At 46.1% G+C, this 18,239-nt stretch overlaps 1 pseudogene across 1 annotated transcript; it reads right to left on the reverse strand.

Annotated features, from left to right (window-relative positions):
- Positions 1–234: 234 nt before the first annotated feature.
- LOC309657691 (interferon regulatory factor 3 pseudogene) lies at positions 235–6,476 on the reverse strand (annotated as a pseudogene). Its single transcript has 2 exons — positions 2,199–6,476; positions 235–2,138 (listed from the first exon to the last, which is right to left on the reverse strand). The product of its transcript is annotated as an interferon regulatory factor 3 pseudogene (transcript).
- Between the last annotated feature and the right edge of the window lie 11,763 nt (positions 6,477–18,239).

Raw genomic sequence — 18,239 nt, forward strand, 5'->3', positions numbered from 1 at the left:
AATGGAGAATTCCATAAATATAACCAGAATTATTATCTCATTTTGTTTTCACACCCAATTTATGACTGTGAAATAACTTGTCAGCTAGAACTCTAAAATATATTTGTCCTGCTGCATCTGCCTTTTCCATTTGCAATATTATCTTTGTGGAAATCTTCTATGGGTAGATTAGGAGTATAGGAGTATGGTTATTGAAGAAGAGGGCTCACATGTTGGACAGTTCATCTCTTTAAAAAAATTTTTTTTTTATCGAAGTATAGTTGATTTACACTGTTGTGTTAATTTCTGCTGTACAGCAAAGTGATTCAGTTACACATGTATACATTCTTTTTCATATTCTTTTCCATTATGGTTTATCACAGGATATTGAATCTAGTTCCCTGTGCTATACAGTAGGACCTTGCTGTTTATCCATTCTATATATAATAGTTCGCATCTGCTAATCCCAAACTCCCAATCCATCCCTCCCCCACCCCCCTCCCCCTGACAACCACAAATCTGTTCTCTATGTCTGTGAGTTGGACAGTTCATCTCTGGTGCCTGTCTCTAAACTCAACTACTCCTTGCTCCTTGTTTGGGGCAAAAAATGGCTTGAATTCTAAACCAACTTCAGTATTTTGGCATTATCTATTGAAATTTTAAATATGTGTTCCCTTTTACTCAGTAATTTCACATTTAGAAGTTTATTCAAGAGAAATGCCCAAATATACAAAGATACATATAAGGGTTTTTACTGTTACCTTCTTTGTAATTAATGAGAAATATCCATCAGGAAGGGATTGTTTATATATACCATAATGTGGTCATACAGAGGAATACATAGATAGATACAATGAAAAAGAGAAAATTGTAGGCAGTGTTCATAATACTCATACTACAGAAGGGTTTTGAAAGGATAGACATCAATGATTGCAAACTCAAATGCATATGGGGGCCAGACTGGTTTTATAAATGGGTCAGGTAGGTACTGTGACAACCTTGAGAGCACACCCTATGTGAAATCAACTGGCACCACTCAGCTTCAGATAATCATTGCTAATGGGTTGGTAGATTTTTGGATTTTCCAAGAAAAGCTGTAACTTTTCGTGCTACTTTGTGGTAGTCTATTTCCTTCTCTGCCACCTTCAGAGCTTCACAAAAATATCTCAGTTACATGAACCTTTTGATTTTTATTTTGTGGCAACTAATAGAAATATTTTAAAAAATATTTTAAACTGGATTTTGTCTTGTGGGCTCACAGCATGTCAACCTCTAAAATACTCTTAGCAATGGCTCTCTCTGGAGAATCATATTATGGGCCAATTTCCACTCTCTATATGTTGCTTTATGTTTGAGGGGTTTTTGGCCTGTCTCAAGAACCCGTTTCTTGGTCGAGGTGAGGGCTGAGGGACCTATACCCATGATGAGCAAGGGCTCAGGCCTTCCCAGTGACCTAGAAATCCATGTCCTTGACCAGGTCTTGGAGATAAGCCTTGTACTGGTTCAAGGTGAGGGAGAGTAAGTGGCTGTTGGAAATGTGCAGGGTCCAAGGTATGCCCCAGTGAGGAGGTACCCTCTAAATGGGCCATATCTGGCAGGGTGTTGAGGCACATGGGAACAACCTTGACCACTAGGAGCCTCTTGACAGACAGCTGGTCCTGGGACCACGACTCCCCAGCAAGAGAATTACAGGGTGTAGATGGTGTCTGCTTCCTTCCCTGAAGATGATCAGGTCTGCCACAAAAGTTTCCAGGTGGAACGTGCCTCCTTTCTTGCCCTTGGGGACCTCGCCATCGTGCTGGTGACCACCATCAGGAAGGCGGTCTAGCCCATGGCCCAGTACCAGTGGCAGTGCCCCAGCCTCTGGGCCCAGAGCTGCTGCCAGGCTCTCTGCAGATCTCCCCGCTTCCTCCCCCCACCCCGCTGCAAGGCAGCTCAGCACAGCCTCGTGTAGCCTGTCATACCCTGGGGTCTGACAGTCTTATTGGCTATCCAAGCAGTGTCCTGTCTCCTGCATCTGACCCCACCAGCCACAGGCCCCTGGGGCAGAAGACAGTCTGCTGGAAGACTTGGTACCCAGGTAGGAGGTGGTCCCCTTGAACTTCCACTCTGAGCAGTGATAGCAGCAATATTAAGAGAGAGAGAAGAGAGAGTGTAAGGGGCCATCACCCCAGCTCCAGCCCCTCCCATGCCACAACTGGTACTCATCTTCCTCAGGCAAGATGCCTCAGTGGGTTTTGGGGAGTGGGAGCGGGGTCCGAGTTAGGGCAGGGAACAGGGATGTTTAAGGTGGGGCTCAGCAAAAGCTGAGGAGAGTGCTCAGGGTCCACACCCAGGCTCGAGGGCCCCCATCTGGTGATGGGGCCAAGCCCATGTCACTCAGGAACTCCTCCTGGGCGTCAGAGGTACCACACCTGCCACTGGTGTCTGGAGAGGTATCTGGCGCAGGAAAGTCCCCAACTCCTGAGGTCACAAACTCGTAGATCTAGTGCAGATCCTGGGGGTCCTTGCTCTGTCCTAGGCCAAATGCAATAAAATGCTTCCTTCTGGTTTAGGGCGGACCGGAAATTCCTCTTCTGGGTCAGCAGGTTGGGTTTATCCTTCTCAGGGTATTAGGACCTCTAGCCTTGGCCCAGGCTGGAAGATGCGGAAGTCCTCCTGCTGGGCATCCTGCCGCAAACCATTCTTCAAAGTGATGCAGAGGCACATGCGGCTCTGGTCCAGGCAGGCCACGCCCTACGGCTGCCCCAGGTCCAGCTGCCACACAGGCCAAGGTAGGACCCGAGGCTTTGGGGTTCCCATGGCCCAGCATAGAGGCTCGGTGCACGCAGGGTGCTGGGACCTAGGCCTGCTCTTGGACTCCAGGTAGCTCTCGAGCTCACAGCTGCACGTACCCGTCCCCTTCCTGGCAGCTGGGCTTTAGAGTGGTGGAGCTTTCTTTTCTATCTACTGCTTTTATGATGAATACAAACACACAAACATACTTACACTGGCCTTATGCTAGAAAGGTCTGAACCAAAGTGAGTTTCCAGACCATTTCAGACTGGAACCAGTTTCAGGATTTTGGCCTAGCTTTGGTTTTGTTACTGATCGCAAGTATCTTGAGTTTGGTGGATACCCCTGGGTTCATCTAGATAATGAGCTCATCTGGATACTGCTTTGGACTAGGGTTTCTGCAGCCTTGAGATACTTCTGGCTATGTCGGACCGTATGGGTCCTTGGTGTGGAAGCAGCATTTTAAGGAAGGGAACGATCATCTCTCTCAATTTCCATGATGTGCCCAGAGTTTGTGGGAAAATGAGTAGCTGAGTGATCATCTTTCATTCATTCATTCACTCTTTCATTCAACAAAGATGTTCTGAGTGCTTACTATGTGTCTGGCCCTTTGTTGGGTCTTGAGAGCAGTGAGATATTTGCATGGAGTTCCCAGCACCACATAAATAGACTGATGTAAAATCGTGTGAGACGTAGTGCGGTGAGGGTCAGCACATGATGCCTCGGGAGACTCCAGTGGAAGTTAGGGAAGACTTGCCTAGAGAGGTAGCACGTGGGCTGAGTCTGGAGAGATGAACAGGAGGAGTTAGCCTGGTAAAGAAGTGGAAGGGGCTGTTGAGAGATCCACAGGTGTAAAGGCATGAAGGCAGGAGAGGACCCGGGACCTTCTGGGAACAGCCCGTGCTCTGTAGAGCCTGAGTGCTGGGTTTGTGGCAGGAGCTGTCAGGCTTTGGGATGAGCGTGGGCAGCCGCGCGATCACAAGCGCTTGATAGAGCAGCATGGGATGCCTGGGCTCCATCCCAAAAGCACGTGAAAGCCAACGACTGGTTTTAAGCCAGGGAGGTTTGGGGGCTGTCTTATGTATTTATGTCAACAAATATTTTCACCCAGAGTTTTCATTTTGTGTTCCCTTGATTCTATGAACCAAGGGGTGTGGGGTGGGAAATACTGGTTTTTTGTTTTTGTTTTTATTAAGTGAAAAGAAACAGCAAGTGTTTAAAAAAAGACAAACTCTACAAAATGATGGGTGAGAAGCTGTAGCTTTAAGTTTTATACCTTCCGTGCTGCTTGACTTTAGACGTTTCATGACATGTCATACATTGCCTGCAAGTTAATTAACCCATCAACTTGGAAGGTTGCTGGTAAATTCCAAACCAGTTTCGAGGGTGTGTATGTATTCTGAGCGGGGAGCTGGTTAAAGGCATCCATAACATTATGATAATCCTTGCTGAATATTGCTAGGATTTCAACTGGCAATTCATGCCATTTCTGGTACCATTACCCGCAAAAGGCCATGCTTCCCCAGAAAGGTAGATGAATCCTCAATCAATAGGAAGAGAATAAACATGTTTAATTTGGTAATAACTTGACTTCCCTGTCTCACAAGGTGAAAGGGAAAAGTCGGTGGTTTCTGAGAGAGAGAGAAGGGAGGGGAGGGAGGGAGGAACAGGCTGGGTTGACTGGTGACGCTGTGAAAGCCCCACAATTGCTGTCGAGGTGGTTTTTCACCCCTGGAGCAGGGTGACCTCATTTGCTGCTGCCTATGCATTCATCCCTGGCTTTCTTGTCTTTTTTGCCATCAGGACACATGCATATGCTGAATGTGTAAGCGTGCCTCAGGGAGGCTGTAAGGATTTTAGAGGCAGAGTAAGCAGGATTCAGATTCTCCTCTGCAACTTACTTAGCTGTGAAGCCTGGGAAAGTTGTTTACCTTACCTGATCTGATTTCAGAGTGCCCACCTAGCCTGGGCTTCTGTGACAATTAAATGGGGTGAGATGTTGGTGTATAGTGACTGACACATACCTGATGTTCAATAGATGTTAATTTCTCTCCCGACCCTGGACTAAAGTTACTTTTAATTGGTTTTCACAGGAATAGCCATTTGTCTCCCTGACTCTCTGTCCTGCTTACTTTTCACCAGTAAGGAAACACATGTTCAGAGAAGTGAGAACTTTGGGAGCAGAATGCCTTGTATTCCAATCCTGGTGTTACTACTCGCTTTGGACAGGTGACTCCATATTTTTATTTTATTTTTAAATTTATTTTAAAGTAATGTGTATTTGTTTTTATGTGTTGTTGTTTTAATTAATTCATTAATTTGGTTGCGCTGGGTCTTAGTCGCGGCAGGCAGGCTCCTTAGTTGTGGCATGCGAACTCTTAGTTGTGGCATGCATGTGGGATCTAGTTCCCTGACCAGGGAGGGATCGAACCCGGACCCCCTGCATTGGGAGTGCAGAGTCTTATCCACTGCACCACCAGGGAAGTCCCTCAGTAATTTCAGACTTAGGTTTCTTCTCTATGAAACGGGAACAGTGATACCCAATACTTCCTACGTCTTCCACGGTCGTTGTAAAGACTCAGCGAAGTAAGGCAGGGCTCCCAAACCGTAGAGAATCAGAATCACCCAGACATCTTGCTAAAACAGACCGCTAGACTCCATCCTCAGGGGTTCTGATTCTTGAAGTCTTGGGGGAGGCTGAGGATTTGCATTTCTAACCAGTTCCCAGGCAGTGCTGGTGTGGTGGTCCCAGGCCACACTTTGACAACAGGGCAGCCTGTCAATACCAGATGGATGTGAGCTACCATCACCTTTTGTATTTTTGGGTAGGGGTCATAAAGTAGTTGCCACCGCTTGGCTATTAATCTAATTTGGGGGCCCTTATTTTGGCTATGTCAAATAATCGCTTAATTTTGAATTTAAGTAGAACTACTATAAGCAGTGAGGAGAAAGAATTTAGTACTCTAGGGGGTTGGAAACTACCTTTGCCGCTGAGGACACCTGTGTGACGCAGACACAGGAAGGAGGGGCCTGGACTGACCAGGCGTCAATACAGTTTTATCAGCCTTGACCCCTTGGGACGTGTCTGGATTAAAAAACACATTTCTGGAACATTCTCCTATTGCACAAGACTCCCTACCAGGTGTTAAGGGCACATTTCAGGGAAATTCTGGAAAATGACAGGGGAGTTCCACAGGCCAGAATTTCTTTTAGTAACTTGTAAAAAAAAAAAAAAAAACAAACCCCATGATCCCTAAGGTTTTTAAGTACATAAAGATGGATCTTCCCACTGAGGAAGTCATGGGCCCTGACTCTTTTATTTTAGAAGGTGGATGGCAAAGATAAGGGCCATGGTGGCACCTCTGTCACTTCGTGAGCAGCCTGAATTACAGATCTAAAATTAACAGCTTCTCCCCCCATCCATCCACCCAATACTTAAACTCTCCTCTGTCATTGTTTCTAGAAGCAATCAAGTCATAAGAAATTCTACCTGAATCTGCAAGCCTTTCAAACACAGCCAAGGTGGGGAACTCAGTGTCACGTTAGTGTTAAGAGTTTAGGTTCTGGGGTCAGATGGATGGGGCCCATCTCTTCACTTTCTGGCTTGGAGAGAGTAACCTTAACAGATGACTTTCTAAACTCCCATTTTCTTAATCTAAATTGAGGGCAGTAGTAGTACTTATTCCAAAGAGTCTTTGTGAGGGTTATTTAGATAAGTATGTGAGGACAATAAATGACAGCTATTGTTTCTACCGGGGCGATTTTTAAGAGTTTAGGATTGGGACCAACAGCTGCATGCCCCCCTGAGCTGTCACGTTTACAGAATCATCCAGCAATGTTCAGTTGGTTTGTGGGGCTAGATTCTCCGTTTTCTCCAATTTGTTTATATGGTTTTGGATTGAAAGAGAAGGGGAAAGAAATGGGGACACAGGGACAGAGGATGGCCTGTGGGGAGTATGACCCTGCCTGACCTGGGGAACTGCGGCTCAGCCCCCGTAAGGCAGGAGTTAGAGCCATAAGCTGAAGGATCTGTTCTCCCCAGGTAGTGCGGGACACTCAGTGGCTCAGAGGCCAAGGTGACAAAATGCAGAGTTGGGGAAAGGGCTTACACATGGCGCCAGGGGTGCAGTGAAAACACAAGGGAACCTGGGTCTGTTTTACCTCTCAAAGTTTTGAGGTCCCAAGAGGCAGCAACCTGGGCAGGAAAGCAGTGTTTTCATGGAGGCCACAGCATCCATGGAGATGACAAAGTAATTCCCACAGGGACTTGTGAGTGGGTAGCAGTTATTAAGGAAGAACACAAGGGGACTTGTTCCGAAGGTTCTCCTTCTGTGTGCGGGGAAATCCCTAAATAATGGGAGTGGAAGTGACACAGGTGGGAACAGGGGAAGAGTAGGGACATTCGGGCGATGTAGCTGAAGTCCGCTGCAGAATGCTGGGCACAGGGTAACCATCCAGAAACTGGTCATTATTCCTAGCTGTTTCCTGCCACCTGACCTTGCCCTGTGCCCATGGCCCCGGGCAAGGTCTGCTTGAGTACTGAAGGACATGAGAATTCTCAGCCCCTCTTTCCATGGAACTCTTTGGAGAATGCAGAGTAAGGTATTATTAAGTCTATGCTAAGTCAGTTTTCTCCATCACAACCACAAAATATCTACTTTTGAGAGGAAAGAGTAACTTAGGCCTTAGGTACTAGGAAATAGTGATGATCCTGGCCGGCTCCCTAGACTTGGAGGCAGAAGACCTGGTTCAGACCCCAGATTTGTTACCTTTGAGCTTTGAGGCCATAGGCTAATTCTTTAACTTCCTCGTCTGTACAGTGGGGACAAAACTGCCTGCCCTACCACCAGATAATAAATGCAAAATGTTTTGTAAACTGTAAAGTTCTGTTTAAGGGAATTAAGGAAAGTGGTTTTGGTTTGGCTGATGATGACAGCTCCTAGGGCTACTGGCATTCGACCAAGGGATGGTGCCTTATTCCAAAATGAAGACTCATGAGGGAGCTCGGGCGTGGAGACAGGTGAGGGATGGGCAGGTGTTTGGGGAGGTCCCTGGGTGTTCGCTACCTGCTCCTGAGGCTGGTCTGTGGGACACAAACCCAATAATCTCATCAGGAGGTATCGATCACCGGGGCAATGCTGAGGATGAGACAGCTGCCCCTCCTCTCTCCCCTGCCGTGGTCAGGTATCCCTGTCTCCCTTGTAGACTGTGCACTTCTAGATCACGGACCATGTTCTCTTCTCTTCATCGTCCAGCCCCTGGCACAGGGCCTGCCACTCAGTGGAGATTCGTTCCATCAGGGTTTATGGAACGATTTAGTGAGTCAGTGAGAGGGTGTGTTTCCTTTCTTTGGATCACGGTTCTTGTCTGTATTCTGCACACTTTCATTCTTACGCTGCTTCTCTTTCTGAAATGTCCTTAAAGTAATCCACAGCTCTGGGGAGACTGGAACATGACAACACAAATTCATGGGTTGAAAAAACAGGAAAAGCTGAGGAAGAACAATAAGAATTGCTTTCCTTTCTGAGCTCTTTGTGCCTTGGGGATCAACTCTGGGGAAGAAAGGAGACTTGGGAATTGGTCGCTGGTGGTGGGTGCGTGGGTGGGGCAGCAGGCATCTTCTGTGGAGAATTCGCCTGTCTTGACACAATAATGCCGTTCTGTAACTTGAAGGAGATGTGGGCTCTGAAGACTTCTGGCCCTGGAAATAGGAGCTTTTTCAAAAAGAAACGGGAACTGACAAAATAAATCTGGAAATGGCTCCCATTGTTGCTAGGGTTGAAACAGGTGTTTTGTGAATTTCCTGAATGCTGCTACGATTGTAAACCAGGGAACATCTTGATTTTATGTTGGTTTCTGTTGTTGCTCCCAAAACCTCTTATGGATAGTAACAACAGTGACATCAACGCGGACAGTGCCCTTTCTCTGAGGGCTTGCTCTACATCACCACCCGGCCTTATTTCTCACAACAACTCTGTAAGATTAGTGACAACCATGACCCCATTTTACAGATGAGGAAATGGAGGCTCAGAGAGGTTAAGTGATTTCCCCAAGGTCACACAGCCAGTCAACTTAATGTGAACCATGTTTGAATCCCAGCCTGAAAGCTACACCCATGCCCTCCTCCACCCCCTGAAGTGCCTCCTTTGAAAAGTGTAAGGTTGAGTTTATTGATGATGTTGTACAGACTTGCCTCTGAAGTATTTTCTAGGTAGTTCAAATAAAGCCCTTCAAAATACAGATTGTGTGTATTTCCCTGACAAGAAATCCTCCCCGTCCCAACACCTCCCTTCAAGAGTTTTTTTATAGACAGCCCCCCCCTCCCACACCCAGGGTTCAGCCTGGGGGAGAAAATGAGACAAGAAAACAAGGAAATAAAAGAAAACAAAAGACCCCAAAGCCTGTAACCAGTCATGAATGAAACATGCTTCCCCAGCCTCACAAAATGTCAGTCGGATTCTCTTTGTTCTCAAAGCTCTGGTTTCGCAGAGCATCAATTTCCCCTAATAATAAGCTTTTTTATTCTTCATCTGATGATGCAGCCAGGTCTTGAGGGTTCTTATCATGTCTATTGCTCATCCAGGATGACAGACACGCGCACAGAGAGTGTGTCACTTCCCTTCATTTCTTTTCCTTTCCCGTCACACGTGATTTCCGCCCCGGTGCAAGCGGGGGCCCGAGCAGCATCACGCCGTTTCCTCCGCCCCCCGCCTCCCTCCCACACAGCTCTTTGTGTTCCCGTGAGTAAGCTCGACTTTCTCCACCCCTATCATTCACCCTTCCACGATGACTTGTCAGCTGGGTGTGCCCCTGGGGGCCCGGTATTTCCGACAGGGTGTATATCTGAGCTAACACGTATCATGTATGAACTTTGTTCCTGGCACATGCTGAGAGCTTTGAACGGATTACCTCATTTGCTACTTACGTCATCCCAAGGGGGAGGGTCCTGGTGGTAAACCCACTGTACAGATGAGGAAACTGAGGCACAAGATGTCCAAGGACACATAGCCCTCTAGTGTCTAGAGTCTAGAGCCTATCTTCTTAACCAGCAGGACTCACCAGCTTAGGTTTTGTTCTGGAAACTTCCTTGTGAAACATCGGAGGGCCTTGAGAGTAATCTCTGGCTTTTGAAGTTCTCAGCCCACAGGGCCCTAGAGCAGTGGTCCCCAACCTTTTTGGCACCAGGGACCGGTTTCGTGGAAGACAATTTTTCCACGGACAGGTTGAGGGGAGCAGGAGGTATGGTTCAGGTGGTAATGCAAGCGATGAGGAGCGAAGGGGAGCCGCAGATGAAGCTTCGCTCGCTCGCTCTCCCGCCCGTCTGCCTCTCACCTGCTGTGCAGCCCCGTTCCTAACAGGCCACGGACCCGTATCTGTCCATGGCCCGGGGGTTGGGGACCCCTGCCGTAGAGAATCAAGGTGGATAGTAACCTCGGAAAGGTCAAGTCAAGCAGTTACAATAACTAGAGGGGTTTACAGAACATCCACAGACCGTTTCAGATAACCAAAACCTGACCATTCTCTCCCTGTAAGGAGAGCGCAGGAATGGTGGTGGGAATGGCCCCCTGCACCTGTCTCCGTCTGTCACCTCCTGCAAGACCTCCTCCCCGTCATTTGCACCTTCCCCACACTTCTGTCATTACAGCCATCTATGGATAGGTAGGGTGACCTTAAGGACAGCAGTTCTTAAGGTTTCAGGTGGGTCAGGATCACTTAGGGAGCTTATCTAAAATCCAGATTCTGGAAATTCTGATTCAGGAGGCCTGGGAGAGGGACCTAGAATTTTCATTTTTCCAAGCACCTCTGGTGATCCTGATGCAAGAAGTCTCCAACCCGCTATTTAAAAGTAGCCACTGCTTCTTGGACAATAGCATTAGGACAAGGAAGCAAAATGCAATCGTATAGGTCAGCGGCCTGATTTTGCCTCGAGCAATCTCTCGCAAATGCCCGAGAGCATGACTGTAATCCCGGGACCCCAGCATCACTTGGTGGCCCTGCTCTCTGCTCTTCACCCTTCACCTCTGTTGCTGGGGAGGATGCAGCTGAGAAGCTGTTCATCTTTATCTGCTGTGCTTATTGTAGGAGCTCAATAATATTTATTATTATTTATTAATCTTCTTAACTAGGATCAAGATGTTTATCTTCTGGTCTAATATCTCCTACCAAGGGATTCTCTAACCCATTCAGAGACCAACTTTGACTGCCCATTTAGACCAACGGAAACGATCAGGAAAAAGTAGGGAAGAGATCCTGCACTAGTGACAGGTTATAAAGACAACTGCATGTTTAGGTGTAGACACAGCAGAAGTTGCCCCCAGCTCGGTTCCCTCTTTAAGTTGTGCTGGAGGCCCCACCTCCTACAGAAGGCCTTTTTCCGAAGAAGAAGAGTGGCTACCTGTCCCATCCCAGATATAATCTCCTGCGGGGCACTCCCATTGCTATGCTCAGTTTACAGCCAATCCGTCAGTGTTAAGTGGCCTGTAATCATTTGCTCTATCAGGTTAGTAATAAACCTCGGAACATGTCATTCTGCAATAAGTTATTTCATTTTCTTTGGTCCATAGCGTGCTTCTAAAACCAGAGCTTTCCTGATGCCTGCAAAGGCTGTAGACTCTACTAGGACAGGAAACACACGGATCTTGAGAGAGCAGTGTGGTGCCTGAAACATAGAAGGTGCGCCATAAATGCTTGTTGATTAAGTGACTGTAATTCTGTGAATCCACAATTTTTTGAGGAGCGGTTGTCTCCAGATGAGACTCTGTGGGCTGGACCAGAATAGGTCCATATAAAGTTGCACTCTTCTCAGACAAAAATGCAAAACTTTAGGGCAGTGTATTAAGTTTTTCATAAAGCTAAATTTAAAAGACTGTCTCTTCTGAGACTATGTTCTTCCTAATTTGGGTGTGTTAAAATTACCTCTATTCTATGAGGTGATGGCAAGAGATGTGACCATAGTGACTTAACTGACTCCACGCCCCCCTCTTTTGGATAGGCTCCTGCATTTCTTGCCTAGAAGACTGAAGTAGCCTCCAGCAGTAGCCTGCCTGAGCCCACTTCCCCCCTTTTATCTGTCAAGACTTTCAGTTACAATCCAGACAAGGGGATTCTAGCTGACCTGGGTATTTCCTCAAAGACAGAAAGACTATTTAAAAGAAGGTAGGCCTAAAGGCATTGTGCTATCCTCAGTTGGATCCTGGAAGAGAAAAAGGACATTGGTGGAAAGACTGGTAAAATCCAGATGAAGTTTGTAGTTTAGTTAATGGTAACCTATCATTGTTAGTGTCTTCGTTGTGCTGACTACACCATGGTTATGTAAGACGTCAGCGGTAGGAGAAACCGGGTGAAGGGTATAGGAAATCTCTGTGCTATTTTTGTAGCTTTTCCACGAATCTAAAATTATTCCAAAATAAAAAGTTTATTAAAAAAAAAGGCTGACAGTCCATGTGCTCAAAAATCCATTGGATCAAAGTTACCTTTTGAATATGTAAATCAGAGCCTATCAGTATGTTCCTTAAAGTCTTTCAGTGACTTCCCATTGCCCTGGGAATCAAATCCCACACTTATAGCAGGACCTCGGGAACCAGCCCTGCTGTATCTCCCACCTCATCTCTGGTCTGTCCACTCTGCCTTTGATTACTCCAGTCGCAGTGGCCTTCCTGCAGTTTCCTGACGAGGCCGTGCTTGCTGCTGCCTTAGGCCTTTGCACCACCTCTGTCTAGAACCCTCTTCCACCAGATGTTCGCATGGCTGGCTCCAGATACTTAGGGCTCTTTTCCAGCACTTTTGCTGCCCACCCACTCTAGCGTAGCTTCTCTGTTGGTCACTGTCCTTCACTTCACTCTGCTTTGTGTTCTTCAAAACACCTAACACCATCTATCAAATTACTTAAATGATTTATTTCCCTGGTATTTATTTGTTTATTGTCTCCCCCTCCCCTTTGGATCTCAGGTCCATGAGGACCGGGGTTTACTGTTCATCCCTGGATCCTCAGCACCTAGCGTCTGGCACATACTAGGGGCTCTCTAATTATTTGCTGAAGGAACGAAAGCAGGGACATTTCATCCAGGAGGGCTCCCTGACCGCTGCTCAGGGATAAGATTCCCCGCCTCTGGACCCACGGCCTCCTGCACTTCTCTCTCCTACAGCTTTTGCCCAACTGGGTTGTAACTGCCTGTTGGCCCTCTGTCTCCTTCACTAGGCCCTGAGCTCTGGTGGGTAGAATGATGTGATCCGCCTTTGCACTTTTAGAGCTTGCACACACCTGGGACAAAGGGGCATTCAACAGCAGTGGAACTCATTAGGGCCTCTGGCTTGGACACTTGCTGGCTAACTTGGGGAGTCTGAGGTGAACCCTATTTTAGACAAGACCAGTCAATGACCACTTCCTTCATCTTTGGATCGTCACTGCCTAGCATTAGAATGGGTTACATGGGTTTCCAAACCCTGCCTTGTAATGACTGAGTAACCTTTGGCAGGAAGTGTAACCTCCCAGAGCCCTGCTCTCCTCATCCACAGGACGGGTATGTGGATGTTGATGCACATGTGCACGCCCACATGTACACACACACGTACACACACTTCACATAGCTGATTTTCTTACCCTTTCAATCTCAGCTTAAATCTTTTTTTTTTTTTTAATTATTTATTTATTTATTTTTGGCTGTGTTGGGTCTTCGTTTCTGTGCGAGGGCTTTCTCTAGTTGCGGCAAGTGGGGGCCACTCTTCATCGCGGTGCGCGGGCCTCTCACTATCATGGCCTCTCTTGTTGCGGAGCACAGGCTCCAGACGCGCAGGCTCAGTAATTGTGGCTCACGGGCCCAGTTGCTCCGCGGCATGTGGGATCTTCCCAGACCAGGGGTTGAACCCGTGTCCCCTGCATTGGCAGGCAGATTCTTAACCACTGCGCCACCAGGGAAGCCCTCAGCTTAAATCTTATCTGCTTTATCTAAAGTAGGTCCCTTGGCCTCAGCCATAGCACTTATCACAGCTTATAATGAAGTGATTTACATATGTTTTGTGTCATCTCCACCATCAGAGTGCAGGTAGGCGGTGTAATTAATCGGCACCACTGTATCCCAGACGTTGCAACAGCAGATAGTATAGAGTTGCTATATTTTTATGCCATTATTTATACTTATATTATTTTTGTGGACAGTGGGGAGTTATTGAAAAGAAGGAAAAAGAAAATCTCTGGGCAACAAGGTCCTCTTTGCTTGGTTACTGGAGAGGGTAATTTAGATTCACAAAGTCAAGTCGTGGTCTGGGGGTGCCGGCTGAGATAAATTATTTCCAAGGAGAGGTGGTGTGTGTTTTACGGATTGTCAATTTATGACCGGCCCCCGAGTTTGAAAAGATAAAGTTTCTTGGATACTTCTTCCCCTCAAGCCTGCTCATGTAGTTTCAATTTATTTTAGTAGTGAATTCAGTTGGCATTTTCTCTGGAACCCTGTTATTAAAACAAACTTGACAGAGACTGTGCTTGCAAATGCAACAGCCTAGGAACGAAATGAACTCCGATGTACTATATGAGTCCCAATATTGGTTCAGCCACGGCATGACACTTAGAATGAGTGAGAGCGACGGGAATCTCATTAATCCTCACAATTTAGCACCAGCCTCAGGAAGAGGAGAAAAACACATCTGGTCGAACTGTCCTGTTAGTCTTATAAATGTGTGTGAGAGAGGTATTAATGGGGGGCAGTAAAGGGAGCAGGAATATTTATCCCAATTCCTTGATCATTTGCTGGTGGATCTAAGACAGAAGACTAACTGAGAAGGATTTATAGGAGAAGTAAAATGAGGCTGCCGTCCGAAGGCTCAAATAAGTGGAGAGAACATCAGTCATTCATCTTTCAGTTATTGAGCATCTGCTATGTGCTGGGCGCTATTCGAGGCCATGTGGATCGAGGGTGAAGAAGCCAGTCCAAGTCCCTGCCCGTAAGGAGCTTACATTCTGGTGGGAAGAGATAGACAACAACCAAATGAGCAAGTTAATCAGTAACTTTAGTAAAGAAAATAAAACAGGGTCACGTTATAGGCTGGTACTCGGATGGGGGTGGTAGGGACTGTTTTAGGTTGATGGTCAGAAAAGGCTTCTCTGAACATGTGACATGGAATGAAAAGCAGATGTTTGGGCGGAGGCAGCTGCTCGGAGATGGAAGTTCCTAGTGGCTCAGCTGAGGAACAGAACAGGAGAAGCCGTGAAATGAGCTCAACATCAGGGAGAAAACCAAAAGGTCTCTCAATCCCTGCCACATACTAAAATACAAATAATGAACAATTTCACATTCTTTATTACTTACTAGTGATACTTATTACTTACCGGCAGTGTGACCTTAGACAAGGTATTCATCACTCTAATCTGACAGCCATAGCATAGCAGTAGTAATGACTACACACCTCCTGGCTGTGTTATGAGACTTACATGTGATGGTAATAAGTACTGATAATTATTGAGTGCTTATGATGTGCGGGGCACTGTGCTAAGCGTTTCATTTACCAAAGCTCATTTAATCTTGTTGCTAACCTTCTTGATAAGGTTAGAAGCTAATATTATGTTCCTCATTTTGCAGATGAGGAAACTGAGTACAGAGAGGGTGAGCAACTTGCTCCAAGTCACACAGCCAGTGAGTGACAGGGTGGGGATTTGAATCCAGGCACTCTTCTTCCGAAGTCCTCAGCCTTACCCCCTGTATCTTCCAGATTTAGCAGCCTTAGAACAGCACCCATCAGGTACCTCGCCCAGTGCCGGCAGTGGTGACCCTCAATGCTCCTAGTTCTGTCATTACTACGCACATTGTCTTTCTTCCACTTCGCAGCAACCGTGAGCCATCTTAGAGCCTGCATTTTAGAATGTGACATTCAGAAGTCAGTGATTTGCCATCAGGTTGGAAGCCAGATCTGATTCCCAATCCACCGGTCTTTTCCCCATGGTGCAACTCCCTGGAGTTTTTGCTTATTATAATTAAGCATATTTTGAAAGGAACCCTCAGAAATATACACTGAATTTGCTTCAGTAGATCCAGCTGTTTGCGAAACAATAGGTTCAATTTTCTTCCTTAATACTGCTTCTATTAATATTTAAAAGATCCCTCCATATTCATTGTTCCTATTTTGAGCTAAAAAAAAACCCCCAAGCGTTTCAGTATTCATCAGCTGATGAAAGCCACCGTGATTCGGAATCGACACCCTCTCTGCCACCTGTCACCCAGACGTTGCTCTCGGTGCCTGTATTGCTCCTCCTTGTGTACAGCCCAGGAATTCCAGGTCTCCTTGCGACTTCTCAGGTAGGAAACATTGTTCCCAGTGAGTTTGTTTTTGTTTTTTGCACATGGTCATTCCTATGTTCTTGGATCTCTAGAGCTGAACTTTCAACTTGAAAAACTTAAGAAAAAAAAAGTCTTCTTGGATAGGACTGTTAGAATATAGAAGATCCTCTGAGACCAGAGGAAAGCATGTTTGAGCTCACTGCCTGGGCAGGCGATTACAGTTACAAGTGGCAGCAGGAGCAGTGACAGAGGAAAAGTAAGGCAGCCAGAGCAGCTTTCCCTTGATCTTTCTCTGAGGTTGGTTCAGGTGTGTGTCACTCCAGTCCAGATGTTTTCTCTGGAGTCGAGACTCTAATATTTGACCACCTACTCTGTGTCTCCACTTCGAAGTCTAACAGGCAACTCAAGTTTAACAAGATAACAACAAATGCCTGACCTTCACCCCCACGCTTGTTCCTCTCTTGGGCTTCCCCACGTCTGTTCATAACAACTCTGTCCTTTGAGGTGCTTGAGGGAAAATGTTGGAGTCTCCCCAACATTTTTCTTTCCCTGACAGGACCCATGTCCGATTCATCAGCAACACCTGTTGGCCTTCACTTTCAGACTAGATTCAGATTCTGACCATGTCTCACCACCTTCGTGGCTGTCACCATGGACCGAGGCACCATCCTCTCTTTCCTGATTTCCATGGTCTCCTAACTGGCCTTGCGCTTTCACTCGTGCCCTTGTTCATACACAGTGTGGCAGCCAGAGTGATCCTTTGAGATCTGCGCGAGTGCATACCCCTCCTCTGCTCAAAACTCTCTAATGCCTTCCTATCCTCAGAACAAAAGCGAAATCCTCAAAATGGCCTACTAAGCCCTCCAGGGTGCCCCTCCCCTATTACTGTTCTAATCTCATTTGATCTACCCTGCTTGTCCACTCTAGAATGTAAGTTCCTTGAGGGCAGGAATATTTGTCTGTTTTTTCACACTATTTCCAATGTGTAGAATAGTGCCTGGCACAGAGTAGGCACTTAAACATATTTCTTAAGTGAGTGGATGACTGTTAAGGGATTCACATAGTGCCTGACTGTATGAAGTCCGGAATCATTTCATTACAAAAAGAAAACCAATTCAAATGGAATACGATTGGATCACTTCCAATGGGATAGAAATTCAGGGGTGCATTACTTTCAGGGCAGCTCTATCCAGGAACTCAAATGAAGCCAATAGTCACTTGCTTCCTTTGTCTATTGTCTCTTTTTCTTCCCTGTTAGCCTCATTCTCAGGCAGGCTTTCTTGGTCACCATAAACTTCAGCCTTACATAACACTACGTTAGCAATACCAGTGGGGAAAAAAACAAACACGTCTTTCCCAACACTTCTATCCAAAGTCCTAGGAGACAATCTCATTGACCTAGCTTGAATCAGACACCTCTCCCTGAGCCAGCCACTGGGATGAAATGTTCCCATTGGTCAAGTCGAATCATCTGCACATCCCTGGAGTAGAATGAGAGAGTAGGGGTACTAGGCCCCCCAACATCCGTAGACTGAGACAGACGGAGGGCTGCTTCTGTAAAGGGAAGTATAGGTTCATCCCTCATTATTACCAGACTGATCTTTGCAAAACATGGTTCTAATCTTGTCACTATTATACTCCAGGATCCTCACTGACTCCCTACTGAAATAAATGTGAAAATCCTTGGGCTGGTATTCAAGGCTCATCATAATGTGGTCCCAATCTATTCCTCTGGTTTTGTCTCACCATTCCTTCCCACCTTCCCTTTACTGCAGAAGCACTGGACTCTGTGCTATCCTTGGAACACCATTTATTCACTTACTTATATCTATCTATCTTTTTCTCATGAAGCACCTACTGTATGCCTCCCAGCCTTTGTCCTTTTGGTGACCGCTCTCCAGAATGCCTTTTGCCTCTTCCATGTATATAAAAGCCAACACATTCTTTATGGCCTAGGTTAAGTACCATATTTTCTAAGATGCCCTCATTCTTCTCCCCCCCACCCATCATGCAGCTCAGAATGATTTATTCCCTCCATCTCTCCCCATAGAAAAATGTATTCCTCTCCTGAGGCAGCATTTTTTTTTTTAGCCTTAGGTTAATGTTATATATATATATATATATATATATATATATATATATATATATATATATATATATATATATATATATATGTTTGGCCAAAAAGTTCCTTCGGTTTTTTTAAAAAAATTTATT

The sequence above is a fragment of the Balaenoptera physalus genome (genome assembly GCF_965194825.1).
Source record: "Balaenoptera physalus genome assembly, chromosome: 3".
In the NCBI taxonomy this organism is placed as follows: domain Eukaryota; kingdom Metazoa; phylum Chordata; class Mammalia; order Artiodactyla; family Balaenopteridae; genus Balaenoptera; species Balaenoptera physalus.